The 17,303-nt window shown below is 56.2% G+C and overlaps 1 protein-coding gene across 1 annotated transcript in view; it reads left to right on the top strand.

Moving 5' to 3' along the window:
* UNC5B (unc-5 netrin receptor B) overlaps positions 1-17,303 on the top strand; it is a gene marked incomplete at its 3' end in the record, with an annotated part of 52,772 nt that overhangs the window by 20,164 nt on the left and 15,305 nt on the right. The window lies entirely within an intron of this gene.

A 17,303-nucleotide genomic window follows, 5' to 3' on the forward strand; every position in this document is an offset into this window, starting at 1 on the left:
GGGGCTGCCCACATTCCTCCTTGGGAGGAGATAAGGATCCCGTCTGGCGCCGGGGTTTCAAATGTGCTCCCTGATTATCAGCAGGCGCCGGGGCAGAGCCCCAGGCAGCAGATAAAGAGGGAAGGGGAGCGGAGGAGAGGGGGCTGCTGCCAGGCCTGCCCCGCTGCGCTCCGCAGCCCCCCGGGCCTCCTCCACCACCACCACTGCGCTCAGGAAACTGGTTAACCCCGCTAGAAAAGGGTTTTGGTTTTTATTTTTTTCTGTTGTTGCATGTTCCTGTGGCCTCGTGTCTGTAACTCCTCTGCGGCAGGCAGCGCTTGCGCGGGGATGGAGAGGGATAAGGGGAGAAAGGAGAAGATGGCCTAAGCTCGGCAGCTCGGTTCATCGCTTCCCATCTTTGCTCAGCGAGAAGCCACCACCCAGCGTGGCACTTTGCCTCCTGTCCACGGCCGCGTGAGGTTTCGGCGCAAGGACGCTGCCGCCAAGCTCGCAATGGTGCTCCCCTCAGCTGGAAGCGGGGGACGTGCGTGTCCAACGTCACGTGCAATGGTGCAGCAAGCGCTGTGTTGCATGGGACATTGCCATGTTGCACGCTTCCCCCACCAGCCCCTGGCCTTGCACGTCTTGGCCTTGCACGTCCCCCACCAACTCCTCAAGCTGGGCTTGACCAAGGTGCCCCTGAGTTTCATGAGCTATAGGGTAGGGCCTTGGCGGGTGGGCCCACGACTGTGGACAGAAGCTTTTATCATGCTCGTGTCCTGGCTGTGGCATCTCTGTATGCAGTTAAACCCTCTGTGTCTCCTCTCTGCCAAGGAACCTGGAGGCGAAGGAAGAGGCTTATCTTCCTGCTGGTGGCTGGAATGCTCGTGCAGCCCAAAGGTTTTTCTCTGCCGTGCTAGTGCTGAGATCTGGGTGGAAAAAAAATGAGGGGGAGTTTTGCCTTCTCTTTTCACTACTAAGCTTATAAATAACAGTGCAGCATCCCAGGGAGAGGTGGTGGGTTTTGGTTTTCTTCTTCCTTAACCTTTTTTTTTCTTCTTCTAAGTGCAACTCTGGGCTGATATCCCAGGAATGTGATCTCTCACACTCATAAAGCCCAGCTTCTGGCCGCCTCCTTTCTCCTCCTTCCTTCCCAGGCATTAAAGAGCCAGGCCTCGGAGATGAGCTGGTGGGATCTCATATCCACTGGGATGCTCCACGACATATGGGGCCTCTGGTTTCCGGTGTGATCTCTCTGAAGCTTCCTGCATTAGTATTTGATGCTTTTCCTTGGGGTGAACATTAAAAAGAAATCACTACCACCACCAAAAAAAAAAAAAGGTGTTTTTTGTTTTTAGTGGGGAGAGAGAAAGAAGGAGGGGGAAAAAGCTGAAATGCAATCATTTTTTATGGCTTCCTGGAACGGCTTGGATGTGGGTTGGACGGCAGCGGGTCAGGAGCAGAAGGAGCAGATAGCCCCATGATCGTCTGCCTACTTGCATCTTTCCCTTTCAGGTCGTAAATATAAAACCACTACTTGAAAAAACAAAAAGCTCGTTAAGCTGTCAGCGGGCTCCCTCTTGGAAGGTCATAAATGTGTCTCTTAGCAGCAGCTTTCGTTCCTGTCTCAGCTGGGACGTAAGCACAAGGTCCTGCATGGGGCTGGAGAGTGGTCACTGCTCATAGAGGCACCAGGAGCTGGTGGAGGGGATCCTGACCCCACTACCGAGGGGAGTAACATCCCACCGCCACAAATCCCTCCCCATCCATTCTTGACCTGTGTCTTGGTCCCCCTCGTGGACCTTGGGGTATCACGCCTAGGTATGATGGTGTTCCAGTGGAGCTGACGTGAAGTGCAACTCCTTCAGAGTCTCTGCCTGCTGGTACGTTGGGGCAGGAACAGGTCATCTCTACTGGCCAGGGCCTGCAGAGTGTTGGCTTCTCTTATAAAGCCTCTGGTAGGGTGATAAAAAAATACTAAATTTGAAATCGGATTAACTCTTCTGATAATGGTGAGCTAGGATCTTGGAAGTAAGGTGAAGGGGAGAGGACGACGGAGCATCGCGGCCAAGTGTTCTCTGAGTGCGGTTGGGTTTATGGTCGTGTTGGCGATGACAAGCGGTGGCCCTCGTTGACTGTCCTTGTGGTGGGGGCAGGCGCCGCAGGCAAGGGCACAGACTCCTGCCCGTGTACCACCTCACTGATTTTATTGCGAACAGCTCAGCTCACCTCCTCGCAACTTGCTGAGGTGAGGGTTAGAGATGATTCGAATAAACAGCCCAGCAAACAGCAGAGAGGAGGAGGAGGTGGTGGTGAAGAGTGTCCTGTTGCCTTCTCCTGGGAGATGGTCCACAAAGGAGCAGCCAGGAGGGTTGGTTGGTCTTGTGGCTGGCGGTTGACCTAAACACAGGTTATTTTGGGATGCCTCTTGTTCTGGTGCGGGTTTTCCACTGGCTCTGGCTGCATTACAACTAGACAAAACAACCTCAGAGATCCTGGGGATGGAGAGGGAGGAGATCTGAAGCAGGCACCATTGTGGGCCATGGACATCAGGCAGCTATCAGTGGGTACAGAAGCAATCCATCCTGGTGTGGAAAGGATATCAATGTCTTATGGCCTATTTTGCTTCCAGAGAGATATTTTTCCACGCTGAGAATAAAGACGCCCATCCCTGTGATCTGTTTGTCCTTTAGGGCCCTGATATTTTTCTCTTGGCTACACCACGTGCTGAAAATGCAACCGCTCTCGCATTAACATCTAATTAGCAGCAGCTAAAAAAACGTGCCTGAAACAGGAGGAGAAAGAAAAGGGTGAGAAATTAAAGATGCAAGAGACCTGTTAGATCATCTGGCCCTTCCTTTGGGATTGTTTCAGGGTGTTTTGTCCAGTCTTGCTCAAAAGTCTCCAGGGCCATTACCGCTTCCCTCAGAGGGCATTTCATTGTGTATTGAGAGAAACCTTTATAAATGTAAAAGCTTTATACAATTGAGGTAGAAGAAACAGATTGAGTCATTGTATTGTTCTTTGTAATCAGCTTTGCTTTTCATTAATTTCCTCCCCAAAGCCTTATTTAGGCTGGGAATTTTAAAGCAAAGCAGGGAAATGGCACGTGTGAGGGATGGTGGGAACAGGCTGCCCGGCTCCGGTGGGTTCCTGTGCATCACCTTCCTCGCCCCCATGGCGTGGATGTGTTCAGACACCTTCAGGAGCCGGTCTGCCTGCTCGGTGGGCCAAATTTAGCTGCGGTGTTGCACACCGGGGACTGGTTTGGTGCTCTTGCCGCCTCTTGCAATGGGGTCCAACTCGTTCGGGCAGCTGCTTGCGTGAGTGCAAAACACTGTCCCCCCAAAAATGCCTTTGTCCTTCCTGCTCTTGTGGGATGCCTGAGCCACAAGCACTATCGCCAGCGGTCCTGCACGCCGCTGCCCGCGTGGACACGATGGGAAATGAGCAGCGGGTGCCAGATGCCGTGCAGCCGCCTGCCCCGCTGCCGCTTCCTTGCCGGCGTGGTCCGGCGCCCGACCGGCTTTAATCCTCCCCGCTGGAAAATGCGAAGATGCTAATCCCAGGCTCTGCCAGAGCAAATGGAAAGTACATCTCTGCCTGTGTAGGAAACGCAGAGGAGATGTTTTGGGGGGAACTGGGGTTTACTTTGGTCTTATCCAGTGGGCTGGGGGGATCCCATCCTGCGCGAGAAGCGGCTGGTTTGCTCCGAGGAGCCGAGCGAAGCTGGGTTGCCAGGAGTTTGGTGCTGTGCCCCATGCCCCCACGCCGCCGGTGTAAGAGCGAAGGCGGCAGCGGAGTCGCTCCGTGGGTTTGAGCGTGGTTGTTGCGTTTCCCGGCTACAAATGCAGCTGGGGGTGCACGGAGATCACAGAAGGGACTCCTGCTGTGATCCAGGCTAGTGCTGAGCATGGCCGCTCTTTCATTGCCACTCCCCCCTGCTGTCATCTAACACCTCCGTGGGGTTGCTCGCATCCCCGTGCCCTTCTTTTTTTCTCGCCCCCAGAGCTCCCCGTTGGCTGTGGGCGGGTGGAGAGGGAAGACGTGGGACGGCAGCTTGGGCTGGTGGCCAGGGGGGAATTCCCCCACGCGGAGGGCCCCGGCTGCGAGCCGGCCGAGCCGGCTTTCCTCCCGCGCAGCCGGGCTGGAGCCGGCCCAAGCGTCAGGCCCGGCAGCCTCCCCGGGCTTCCTGGGTCTGTGCGTGGGGTAGCGCGCCGGGCGGCTCTTTCCGCGGGGCTTTTGGAGGAGTAAGAGTAGGAGATGAGGAAGAGGAAGGAGAAAACACCTCCAGCCCCCTGCGCCGGCTGGGCAGGACCTCCCCTCTCCGGCGGCGGCGGACGTGGGGCATCTCTCGGGGCTGGCAAAGCGTGCCCTGGTGCCCGCCCGCCACGCGCGGAGCCCTGCGCCCGGGCGTCCCGCTCGGCGGTGGCGCGTCCCCGCCGCTTTCCCTCCCTCCCGACGCTGCGCGCCGTTGCGACGGGCTGAAGCTGCCCGTGCCTCGGCAGGTGGGAGCGGCGGGAGGGTTTTACTCGTCTCACGAGCTCGGGGGTTGCATCGCTCGATGGGACGAGCTGAGAGACGGGCACGGGTTCCCCCGAGGAGCGCCCTTTTTGGGGCGGGGGCTTTGGGTGCCTCCACCGCTTTGGCACGGCAGGAGCAGGTACCCGGCGCTGTGCCGGGGCTGGGCTTGCAGGACGGCTGGGGTCAGATGTTTCCCAGATGTTACTCACTTCCTGTCTGGCTCCTCCGCATTTAGCTTTTTATGTACTTGTTTGTTTTGGACTACAAACAAAATAAAAAGGGTTTTTATAACCCCGTTCCCATGAGGCTGCGAGTTCAGGATATAATCTGAAGTCTATTCACTATTGTCTTGATCCCTCTCCCTGCCCTCGGTGTCGTCCCTGGGCACGCACAAACTCACACGCTGCTTTTGTTAAAAATGTTTTTTTTTTTTCTTCCCCACGTGACGTCTTTTCTCAATGGGCCACCGGGCATTTTTCCTTATGACCTCCTCCAGCGCTCAGGGGAGCGGTGGGAATATCCCCAGCCAGTTTGGGATGGAGGCAGGAGGAAGAAACACCGTGTTTCTCAGTCCTGACCTGCTCCTTGCCGTGGGCTGTGCTGTTGGGAGGGTTCTGCTGTAGATCTGAGGATGGGAAACTCATTGCACTGATGGGATCCGGCATCCTGATGGATTGCTCTTGTGCCAGCGCTATGCCTTGCTGAGGATGTGGGGAGGGGGATGAAGGGGGATGCGGAGAGAGCGAAATAGCCATTTTGCTGAGATTACCCCGAGATTAAAGGTGTTTGTACTTGATAGGTGAGTGCAGGGGTTAAAAAAGCGGGGAAAAAATCAAAAAGGGGTCAGGAATGGCACTGTGTAAGAGAATGCTGTTGGCTTAGGGGTAGGGAGGAGGGGAAAAAAAAAAAACAACCCTTATCTAAAAGTATTGTATGTTCTGGCATGTCAGGAAGTCCTGGCGATCGCCGTAACCGAGAGCTGTTACAAGTGCAGCCGTGGAGTTTTCCTCTCCCGGAAAGGATGCGGAGCAGAACCGGTCCCGCGGCTCGGCGGGCTCCGTCAGCGGGTGCTCCCCCGCCTGACCCCCTGGGTCTCGGAGCACCCGCTGTAAGACCCGCTGGGCTCAAGCGCGTGGCGAAACAAAATGAAGCTGAAGCTGGCAGCGTCCCTTTAAAACGTGTATGTTCTGCTCTTTCTGGTCTCCTCTCGCTTCATTTATTACTTCCCCCCCCCCCCCCCCCGCCTGTTGGGGTTAAGGCCCCTTTTCCTCTTTTCTTTCTCCTTGTCTCTTAATTGGCTGTTAAATAATTTAAATATTTAGGACTAAAGGGCTTCAATTATCCATTAATTTACATTAGTAATTTATATATCGGGCTGAATGGACACACTGTTAGCGAAATGGGTCCCTGCGGACAGGCAGAAGCCGTGCTGCAGTGCATTTTCCTGGAAGCACAGCCTTTTTTTTTTTTTCTTTTTTTTTTTCACACCTCCCGGCCCTTATTTCAAGCGTGCGGGAGGGAGCCCGCTGCTTGCACGCATGCGGGGGCCAGGCTGCTGCAGAGCCCGGCGCGCTCCTGCGCGCTTGTAGGTGACAAATGCAACCCCGTCTCCTTGGGAGAGGGTTGCTTGGGTTTTGATGCAGCATTTTTTAAAATTTTTTTTTTTTTTTGGCAGTTTGAGCTGTGCTTCTAAGAATCTGGCACTGCCCAGTGCCATTCCCACTTAAACATCCCCTTCTGATCTCGGCTGCAAGCAACACTGAGCTTAGCAGGTTCTAGCTTATACTTAGGACTAGATTTGAGACTAAACCCTGGCTTTAAATTCAGCCAGAAGGGCTGTATCCCTGCCTGGGTCTGCATTTTATGATTGCTGCTTGCTGGCGCTGAGGATCCCAGGTCCCGGGCTCCTGTAGGCACCGAGCAGCTGAAGCGGAGGAGCTCGGCAGGCTGCCCGGAAAACTCGTCTATTTAGGAGCGGGGGGAGACCTGTGGGAAGGTGCTGGAGGACCCTCAGCCCCGTCCGCCGCCTCCTTGGCGTGTGCCGCGCAAGCCCCGGCTTAAGCCTCGCCTACGGCAGAGCTTGCCTGGCCGGGGCTGGACACGTCGCATGGTGGTGGACGTGTCCCTTAGCGAGGACAGGATTAATTTGGGGGTGGCGGGGGCTTTCTGAGGCTAAGCCCCTTGGCTGCGGGCTGAAGCCATCCGAGGGTGCCGCAGGGATGCCGGGAAGCGGATCCGGGCTGGCGGGTGGCTGGTGCTTAGCCTCAAAGGCCGGTGTCCCCTGGGTGGTGACAGCTGGCTCTTCCCTTCTGTCACCCTGCCCCGGCACGGCGACAGGGCGATTCCTCTTTTCTGCCTTCAGAAATACCCTTCTGGGGGGCTCTTGGGGGCTTGCATACGGTTGGTTTGAACCCAGCTTGATGGCCACCAGCCCTGGGCTCTCTGGCAGCCGTGGTGGCCGACTCACGGTGCCGTGGCATTGCCGGCAGCCGGCCCGGCCGGGTGTCGTCAGGGTCCGTCCCTGCCGCGGCACGGGCGTCGTGCCCATGGGGAAACTGGCAGCATCTCGACTCCCCGCCCGGGGTGGGGCAGGAGTGGGAGCCATTGACTGGTCGGGCTCCAGGGAAGGGCAAATGGGAGCCCCGCTCCATGGCTGCGGCACGCCGGGGACGCGGGAGCGTGCCCCGCTTGGGGGGCGCGGCCCCGTGGCCCGGCCGTGGGGCTCCGCGCCGGCCCTGCCTGCCCTCCCGGAGCAGAGGTCACTTAGCGACTCGGATTACCCGCGGCATGGCTGTATTTAAAGCAATTAGCACAAATCACTTATGGAAATGCAGCCGCTGGGGGACGGAGAGGAGAAGAGGACGAGGCTGGGGGGCGAGGTGCTTTTTTTTTTTTTCCTTCTTTTTTTTCTTCCTTTTTTTTTTTCCCCCCTCCCTTTCCCCCTCCCTCCTTTTTCTGCGTCCTTGATGCTCCGTGCACGTGATCCTGTGCCCCTGCAAAGAGACCCCTCTGGATCACGTCTGGTCCCGCGCTGGTGCTGCACATCCCTGGGTGATGCCTCTGAGCCCAGCAAGAGCCGTTTCACTGCCAGCCCGGCTACGGCGGTGCCTTGGGTGTCCTGCACCCATCCTCTCCGGGCTCCAAGTTTGAAGTTAAAGACGCTCAGCGTGCTTGTCCCCATAAAGTCTCCGGATTCAGCATCCCAAACTCCGTTTAATGTGTTAGCGTTGCGCCTCGCTAGCAAGCGTCCTAATTTTTTAGGGCGATTTTTATCGATGCCTTGGGGTCCCGTAGCGAGAAGGGAGGGAGGGGAGGGCGCGGGAGGGAGCGTGGTTTGCGTGCAGGCGTATCGCTACGCGTAGCTCCGTGCGGTATCGGTGGGGATGCCGCCGTCTGGGGTGCCGCAGACCCCTAAAGCCGGGGTGTTTCCAGCCCTGGCACCCACCGGGTGCCCGTGAATCGGGGCTCGGTCCGCGGGGCAGAGCTGGAGCGCGCGTGCCGGGGGACAAAGGGAGGAAAGAGAAACGCGGCGCCGCTGGAACACGGGCTGCATCCAGAGAAGAAAAGGTGGAAATTCCCGGTGGTGAGAAAGGAAGAAGCGGGCTGTGGCGGCTCGGGGTCCCGTGGTGTTTAAACCCCCCGGGAGCGCGGGAGGCTGGAGGGTGCCAGCCAGCGTTAGGAAGCTCCCACCTTGCTGCCATCGGGAACGGGAGCGGGAGGGAAGGGGCTTGGGGTTTTTTTTTTATGGGGTTTCCTTCCGCTGGAGCGTGGGGTGTTTCTCCCCCCGGCGCGGGCAGGGAGGCGGCGAAGGCAGGCACCGAAAATAGGCACCCGCCTAAAAAAAACCCAACCCAAACCCCTCCCAGCTTTAATAAAATCTCACGTTTTCTGCTCTCTGTAAAAGCAGGTGCGAAGTGCTAGGAGCCCAGCTGGCTTCGGGGGTTTAGTGGGGAAGGAATAAAACTAATCAAGGTAATTGCTAAAATCCTTTTGCAACCGGCTGGAGACCTCTCTGCGTGCTGCGAGGGGGAAGCCGAGCCCTGATCTCGGGTCCCCGCTCTCCTCCCGGCTGCGGGGATTAACGTATAGCGGCGGCAGGGGATGGGGAAACCTTGTCCTCTAAGCTGGTCTCCCTGATTGTTTTGTTTATTCTTTAATAGGGATGTTGCTGAAAGGGAAGGGGGAGAGAAAAGTCTTAATATTTGATATTCAGCATAGGAAGGGATTATTTTTTTTTTCTTAAATCTTTTTCTATCTGTGTTCTCCCCCTTCCCCTCCCCTTTTTTTCCCTTCTGTTTGTCCCTTACTGTCGCAGTAAAATGAGAAGGGAAGAAAAGGGCAGAGAAAGGACAATGAAAAGCAAAATGTTTCCAGCCAGAATTCGTAGTGGTTGTTTTTTGGGTGGTTTTTTTTTTGTGGGGTTTATTTTTTTTTTTGATCATAGCAACAAATCTGAAAGATTAAGGGCAACTTTAAAGACTTTAATAAGGGCCTTAATCAGCTGCTCTTGTGATATTCCTCCTCCAGTTGAATTAATGGGGGATTTGGGGCAGCCCTGCTTCCCGGGATTTCGGCACAAAAGTGCCACCCAGGGCCGTCAAACCTCGGGGAGCCGCTTTTAGAGGGCACGGTCGGGCTGTCACCCCCTCGATGGTTGGCACCTGGACGCTCAGAGGGTGGAAACCCGCTCCCCTCCGGCTTGTGGTCCCGGCGGGATGGCCAGGGAGGGCTGCCCGGGGCCGGGATGCCCGGTGGGCAGCAGAGCATCCTTCCCCTCCCCAGGAACACCGGCGGGTTTGCAGCCCTGCTTGCAAAAGTCGCTTTTCGTGCCCGAAGCCAAGGCGGTCGCCTCCGCATTTGCACGTTGGGGAAAAGAAAAAAAAACAAAAAAAACCCCAAAAAACCCAACCCAAATGAAAACCAAAACACAACCAAACCCATTGCAAAACAGCCGCCTGGAAGTTGCGCTCTCAAGGGGAATGCTGGGGAATTTACATTTTTAAATATGTATGTCATTTGGGCAAGGGGAAATCGCTTTCTGTCTGCAAAACCGACAACTTTCTCACGGAGTTAGCATTTTAAAACCGCGTTGCTCATTTGACCAGGAGACCCATTTTTTTTCTTTCTTTTTTTTCCTCTCCAGGGAGAGATTGCATCTTGCACTTGATTTACTGCAGTTTGAATTATAATTAATAATTCCTCGGACTTTCTGGCGTTAACCTGGGCACCAAGTCCCTGTTTGTTCCTTGTTTTCTTTTCCCTTCTCGCTTTTCTTGTTGAAATTATTATTCTTTTCACAACAGAAACACGGTACACGCCGTACATGGGAATAAACAGCATCGTACCGCATTATCCGCTGCTGGCTTTTTTTCTTTTATGAGCCAAAGCAAATAAATAAAAGTTCATATAATTATTATACCCATTAAAAAGAACTCTGTAGCTCAGTAAACAGAACCTGCTATACAAGAGTACCGCGACAATGGAATTAAAATAGCACAAAGAAAAGTGTCCGTGCCCATAACAAGAACCAGCGCTAGATGAAATTTGGAGATAGTTTTCAAACGTAACCGCTTCCCTGAAGGAAACGTATAAAATAGCACAAAAGAAGCGAACACAATAGAACGTAACAGGGATTTGGTACATAATTCCTCCTCCTTTTCTCTTTCTTTATGTTTTTTTAATTCATTCTCCTTTCTGTGTGGGTATTTACGGGGATTCACGAGGCTCACGGCTCCGCTCCGTCCAAACCAGAAATAAGGAACGATTTACTCCAATCTGCCTGCGCCGTGTTATAAATCTATAGCATGAAAAATGAAGAGGTTCGTACCATAAGGGATCTCAGCTGTTTGCACTTCTCAGGAGGCTTTGCCTTTGATTATCATAATCATAAAGATAAACAAAAGAGTAGTGGCTCCATAAATACTCCAGCGCAATGCGTAATCAGCAAGATAAATCTCTTTTTTTTTCCCATTTTTTTCTTTTTTTTTTTTTTTCCTCCCCCCCCCATCCCAGCGAGGGAAGTTGCTGGCAGAGCTGGGTGTTTCTCCTCCGGGGTGCCGGTGCTCGGGATGTGGGTCGGACCCTCTCAGCCGCCGCGGCTTGCGGCGATGCAGGGATGCTCTGGTGGGCCGCCCCGTGCCAGGGTACCCCGCTTTTCGTTTCCCTCTCGGGCTGCTTTGCAAAAGCCTGACCCGGGGATGTAGCTAAAGAGATAATTAGATTTTTTGGTCAGTTGAAGCGTTTTTTGATGGATAAGATGCAAAAACACCCTTGGTGCCGCCCAGCTCCTTCTTCCCACCCTTTCCTCAGCGCAGACTTTCCTTTCTGATTTGTCTTTTTTCCCCATCCTGCCCCGGTTTAATGAAGGTGCCCAGCGAAGGGGGCCGGCGACGGGCTTTTCCTTTAGCTGGGAGAGGAATCTGCTTTTTTTTTTTTCCAAGGGTGTAATTAGGGCTGACTGGGCACACCCCCTCGTTACCCGCGCTGGGGAGGAATGCTCTCTAATTATAACATTTGCCTGCCGCCGGGCAGGGAGGGGTCTGCTAACCTGCCTGGGATGTGGCCGTGAAATGCTGTCCTCCCGTCTGTCTGTCTGTCCGTCCCTGGTGTCCCCTGTCCCCAGCTGGGAGGGCTCCGGGAGGAGCTGGAGGTGATGGGACCGAGGGATGGGGCTCGCTCGTGCCTGGATTTACCCGCCCCGGGGACGATGCCGAGTTGGGATACGAAGGGATTGTAAAAGTCCCGGGAAAGGGCAATCGATGGAGGCAGAATGAGGCGGTTTGTCAGGCTTTGGGAAAAAGGTTTAAGCGGTTCTTTCCAAATTTAGCTATTAAGAGCAGACGGGTGAGCCTAGAGGGGTGCTGGCGTGTTGCCTCGAGGGAGAGAAGGGCGTTCGCCGCCCCGCGTGTCGGTCTGTCCGTGCTGCCCCGAGTCCTGCTGCTCCGTACGGGGAAGGGGGGTGGGTTGTCCCCCCAAACTCAGCCCGTGCAACCAGGCTTGCAGGTGCTTTCCCGGCGAGCGGGAGGGGTGGGCTCTGCTTTTTGGGGGCGCGGAGAGGAAGACCCTATAAACGCACGACCCCGGGGTAGAGGAACACCTTCTGCGGACCCCGGTAGCGAGGGTCGAACGCTGCAACGTGTGTTTTTGTGGTCCGGCCTTTCCTGAGTTACCCTCCTGCGTGCTTGGGGGAGGTGTCAGACGCCACGGGGATGGGCCACCCCATGAGCACATCAATGGCTGGACCTTCCCCGTGACCTCAGAACCCAACCTTGCTCCAGGCTGGAGATGAGATGCTGGGTGGGTACCGGTGTTTCTCCTTCCCCGACCCTCCCCAGCTCCCCCGTGCTCAGATTTTGGCCTCCTGAGGCTGAGTCTGTGGGCAGCTGGGGTCTGTCTCATCCCGTCCTCTCGGTCCTCCCGCGGAGGGAGACGCTAACGAGCGCCGTGCTGAGTTAATGAGGCCGGGGGGTTACATCAGCAAGCTGCGAGCCAGGACTCGGGGGTGACGGCAGCCCTGGGGACGGCGGTGCCGGGGGCCCGTTCCGTCCCCTGCGTCTCGTTTTCGTCAGCGCTTCCCAGCTTGCGCCTCGACCCGCTTTACAAACAACTCGGAGGGCTCTGAAGGCAGGAAATTTTGCTGGCTCTGTGCAAGGGAGAGGGCTGGGGAGGAGGCTTCGGTCAGCGCAAGTGGCTTCGAATCCCCCAAACCCATCCTCAGTTGACACCCTTTGTTTTGGGGCATCAGATGCCCCCCCGGAGAAGGGGGTTTGGGCCACGGCTTCGCACGGCACCGCTCTGCCTCGTGGAGACTTGGCCTTGGAAAATGCCACGAGCTGCTGGCACCTCCTTGGTGGCGGGGGGGGGCCGAATTTGTGCGACGGGGAGCAGAGCGGGGAGGGGAGGGCGATGCTGGGGGAAGAGACGATGATGCTTTGGGGAGAGGAGATGCTCGGGGCGCTTCTAGGAGGAAGAGCGTGGCCGTGTTTTACTGCTGGACCCGAAATTACCCCAGGAGGGCACTGTGCAGTGGGAAGCCCTGGGGGACAGGGCAGCCCTGGACCGGTGATGCTGACTCCCCCCGAGCTCCGGGGTGGGCTGAGATGTGGTGGGGTGAGGACTGCATCCCACGCGATGGCCCTCTCCCGGGCCGGGATGCCTCCGCGTCCCTCCGGGGCTTGCAGCAGGGATGTCCTCGGTCCGGCAGCCGTCCTGGCGTGGGAGTGAGCCACGCCGTGGCTCGGGCACCGTAATTTGCTGGAGCTTAAATGGCACCGGCACTAATCCCTAAGTGCGTCTGTTCATACGTTTTCCCTGGAGGTGATCAGAGGGGGTTTGGGGTGGGAGAAGAGCCCCGCTCCAGCCTTTCAGAGACCTCCTCGAGCCAAGCCGGTGGCCAGAGCATCCCCACCGGCTTGGCCTCGGGAGCCGGAGCCGTCCCCCTCCCCGCCGTGGGGCTGGGAAGGCAGGCGGCCCTCCTCCCCTGGAGCCGGAGATAAGCTGTCATATTGTTATTGGTTTTTTGTTTGGTTTTTTTTTCATTTCTCCAGGGGGATTTCTACCCACCCGGCAGGCAGCGATGGGTTTAACCGTTGCCTCTCAGGCCTTCGCATGCAACAGCGCTGACCCCGAGACAGGCGTGGGGTGGGGGAGAGGGAGGCGGAAAGGGTTAAGCGCCCGCTGCCACCAAGATTTAGCTGGAGAAACCCGGCTGGAGAAACCCAGGCATCCCGCTTTAATCCTTACGCCGCATTCCTGCCTGCCCAGCGCGGCAGGGCGGGATGCGTGGCAGTGGGTGATGGGCACCGGGCTTCGCCACCGCTAATGCTCCTGTAATCTTCCAAATATTTGGAGGGATAACAACGGCAGGAGAGAGGATTTTAACGCTTTCCTGCGGAGGTTTGCTCAGCCGTTGCTGCAAGGGGAGTTGCTTTCGGGGCTCTTCATCCCTCGTGCCGAGTGTTTTGGGGCGATGGGGGGGTTAATGCTCGAGCCCGGCTGCGGCGCTGCTCCCCGTGCAAGATGCTGGTGTTGGTTGGTCGGGGCTGTCGATCTTCCACCAAGTTGCCAACAACTGGCTGCAAACATCTGCAGGTCACCCCCCGGGGAACAGATGCTGCGGATAATCCAGCTCAACCCCATGGGATTAAAACGGGCGATGAGGGACGGGGAGGAGGAGGCCGGAGAGGAAAGAAGTCGTCGGTGCCTACTCCCCCCCTCCCTTTTCCGTCCTGCTGCTCCTACCGCGCTCACCCTCGTGGCGTCAGGCTTCGGTCCTTGCCTCTCCTCCCCCAAATAGAGTACCGAAGTCAGCACCCGACCGCGCGCCCCGAGTAGCGCGAGACTGTGGGACACTGACAGCCTGGGACTTTGGGAAAAAAAACCCCAGAAAGCTCCCGAAAGGGAGCGGGGAAGCAGGCACCCACCTCTGGTGGGAAGGAGGGAAGCCGGCAGATGGGAACCCCCCGTAGACGCCTGCCAGGGAGGTGATGATGGCCGCCGGCGCGGCGCGCTCTCAAATATTTACCGGTTTGTCGCTGCTGGGAGTTTTATGGCTCGCCCGGTTGCAGGACTGGAAATCCCGGCTCCTTCCCTGGCTTCGCACGCAAAAGCCTCTCGCTTGCCTGTGTCCCTCCCGCGCCCGGCGCTGCTCCCATCCCACCCGAGGTAAAGCAGAAGTGGCCTCGGTGCACGCGTGGGTCCAAGCATCCGCACCCGAGGGCGACGCTTGCGGCCGGCTCCTCGCGGGCGCCCGTGCCGACCCTGCCGCTGGCAAAGCCTGCGCCGGTATGAAAGCCGTCCGAACGTCCCGGCGCGTACCCCCAGCCTGAGCTTGGCTGGTGAAGGCAGGGACTGCTTCTTGCAAGCTTGCTTGTGTATTTTTTTAATATATATATATAAAATGCAACCATAATATTATAATATGATGCAAGACCGTTGCAAGGGGAGGGTGTTCTGGCAGGGGATACCCTCTCCCACCCTTGCAAGGCCATTTATCGATGTCCCTATTCTGCTGGCACAGACCGAAGCCCTTCCCCAACCTCTCCATCCTCTGCTCTTGTAACCCTGGCACTAACAGCACCTCGTCCGGGCTGTGCCGGAGCCGGTTGCCCCCCCGTGCTATGGGGGAAGGACCACCTGGAGGTGATGGTGTTACACCACCGGGAAGGTGCTTTTTTTTGCTTTTTTTTATTTAATTTTGCGGGGGTTTTTTGTATTTTGCTGCTGGATAGTCAGGGCAGCCGGGAGCAGCACTCGTTCGTCCTCATGGCACGAGCGGGTGTGCTTTCCCCCCGGCACTGACTGTACGTGGATTTTTGGGGGGGCCCCCGCCACGAGCGTTAGCCGAGCCAGAGGTTTCCCATGCGGCGGGTGGCCGGGCGTCGGGAAGGAGGGATGAAAGCCCGGGTTGATGGCGTATGATAAACGTGCCCAGCGTGGTTCTCCTTCCTTTTCTCGTCCAAACTCCTCGTTGTTCCTCTGCCTTAATTCTTCCCCGGAGTGTTTAAATACAAAAACATACGGGATACGGGCTGTATCCCGTGCCGGAGCCAGACGCCCTGCCCAGGTGCCAATGCCCGTCTTCGGCTGCGTAGGGCTGGTTTCTGGATGGAGAAATGGGGAGAAATCCTTGCTTTGCTCGTTCGTGAGTGGGCAGGAGCCTGGGGGAGCCGTGGGGCCGAGGCTTTGTGGCACGGCCCCGGTTATGGGTCCGCCACAAAAAAAAAAAATATCTTTTTTTTTTTTTTTTTTCTGTCTCCTGTTAGAGCTGCTTTTTTGGCCCCAGATCTGTCTTGGCCAGGAAGAAAAGATCTCTCGGCTGTGTGAGTTTGCAGGATTTCAGCTTTCCCAGCAGCCAGGATGCTCCTAGCATTAAAGGTTCGGGGGTTTTGGGTTCAAACCTTAAACCGAGCAGGTTTTTATAGCGACCGAAAGCTGATGCTGGATCTGGCGGCGGCTGGGGAGATCATCCTATTCCACCACCCTCATCCCCAACCTCACTGTGCCCCCTCGGAGAAGAAACCTGAAACATTGAGCTCGAGACCCCCAGCACGGATTTGGGCAGACCCCCTCTCGGGGCGGGGGCCTGGATGGGTGACCCATCAAAGTCTGCGATTTTCATCCCTGTCGGGCCGTAACTCGTCCCCTCCCCGCTTCCAAATCCTCTCGGGTGACCTAAAGACTCATTTAGCATCACCGAAGTGGCGGTGGGCTGGGAGAAAACCTGCCTTTGGTGTTGGCTGCTGGAGGGGGACCTCTCCTTGCCCGGGGTTTTGGGTCGGGGGGCACGTGCACTTTGGGGCGTCACCTTGCCAGATGCAAGCCCCAGACTGAAAGGTCCTCCTGAAAATCACCTTCTTTGGGGATGTCAGGCTCCCCTGGGTCACCCTTAGGGTGCTGGGCGGGCCGCAGGACCCCTCACCTGGGGTGTTACTCCTGGTTTGGGGAGGGGGGAAAAAAAAAAAAGGAAGCAAGAAAAGAAAAAAGCAGCTGGCACAAGCTATAGAAGAAAAACTTAACGGAGGGTTTCACGCCGGCGTTACGGCCAGGGATGATATCTCTTGGAGTCGTTACCATCTCTGCCGAGTGCCCTCTCCAACCCAACAAAACAACAACTCGGTGGATGCAAAATCGAGTAGTAAATTAAAAAAAAAAAAATAAAAAGAAAAAAAGTTTTTCTTTTCCCGTCGGGGCACCGGGAAAACTACAGGTCGGCAGCCGAGATGGAGGAGGAAATGGCCGGCAGCGGAGAGGTGAGAAGAGCCAGCCAGAGAGAGGGGAAATTAGCCCGGAGTTTAATTCATTGTTTCCAAAAGAGCAGTTAATGGATTATGACAAATGTCCTACCGCTCTCCCTTAGTGCTGTGTTAAATGGAAGTGGAAAGTCAATTTTCCTAAATGGATTTTAAACGACTGACCTCGCGTGTTTTTTTTCCCCTCGCTGATTTTTGCTCGGGAGGCAGCTTGGTCATCTTGTTTTCTTGATGCATCTGATTATTTTTTTCTTCTTCTCCTTCCATCTGGGGGTTCTCTGATCCTCTCGTGCAGCGCTGCTTCTTGCCAAGGGTGACGAAGGGAGTGGGCTTCTTTCTTCCTTGCCAGCCCCGGAGATGTTATCACAGGGCTGGGGATATTTACCGTTTTCTTGCACGCTGGAGTTGAGAATCACAGCTCTCGCCGGGGGAGGAGAGGAGGAGGAAAAGCTTATAACTCTTTTAGGTGTTAAAAAAAAAAAAAAAAAGCCTCGTGACGTGACCTGACTGCTAGCGAGATGCCCAGAAACAACAGGTTAAGCAGCAGCATCCCAGCGCGAGCGCGCGTTTTGTCAGCCCCGCGATATTTGGGTTTGCTCTTGACGGGCAAAGTGGTTGGGAAGACGTCTCCTATGCTGGGTGCTGCAGACGCTCCTCGGCGTTGGGCACAGCATCTTCTCAAGCCGGTGCTGGGCACGAGCCACCCTGAGGCTCCTGCTCCTCGGGGCTTATGTCCCTGGGTGAGCCCTAAAGCGCTCGCTTACCCCTCCTCAGGACTTTTCCCGGCCTGGCCTGAGCAGATGCGAGCTCTTCTGCTGGTTGTTTTTGCAATGAATCACGGAATCACACAGAATCACTAGGGTTGGAAAGGACCTTCAAGATCATCAAGTCCAACTATCAACCCAACACCACCGTGTCCCCTAAACCATGTCCTGAAGTGCCACGTCCACACGTTGTTTGAACACCTCCAGTGATGGTGACTCCACCACCTCCCTGGGCAGCCTGTGCCAATGCTTGACCGCCCTCTCGGTGAAGGAATTGTTCCTAATC

The sequence above is a fragment of the Phaethon aethereus genome (assembly GCF_964289735.1).
Source record: "Phaethon aethereus genome assembly, chromosome: 7".
Classification (NCBI taxonomy): domain Eukaryota; kingdom Metazoa; phylum Chordata; class Aves; order Phaethontiformes; family Phaethontidae; genus Phaethon; species Phaethon aethereus.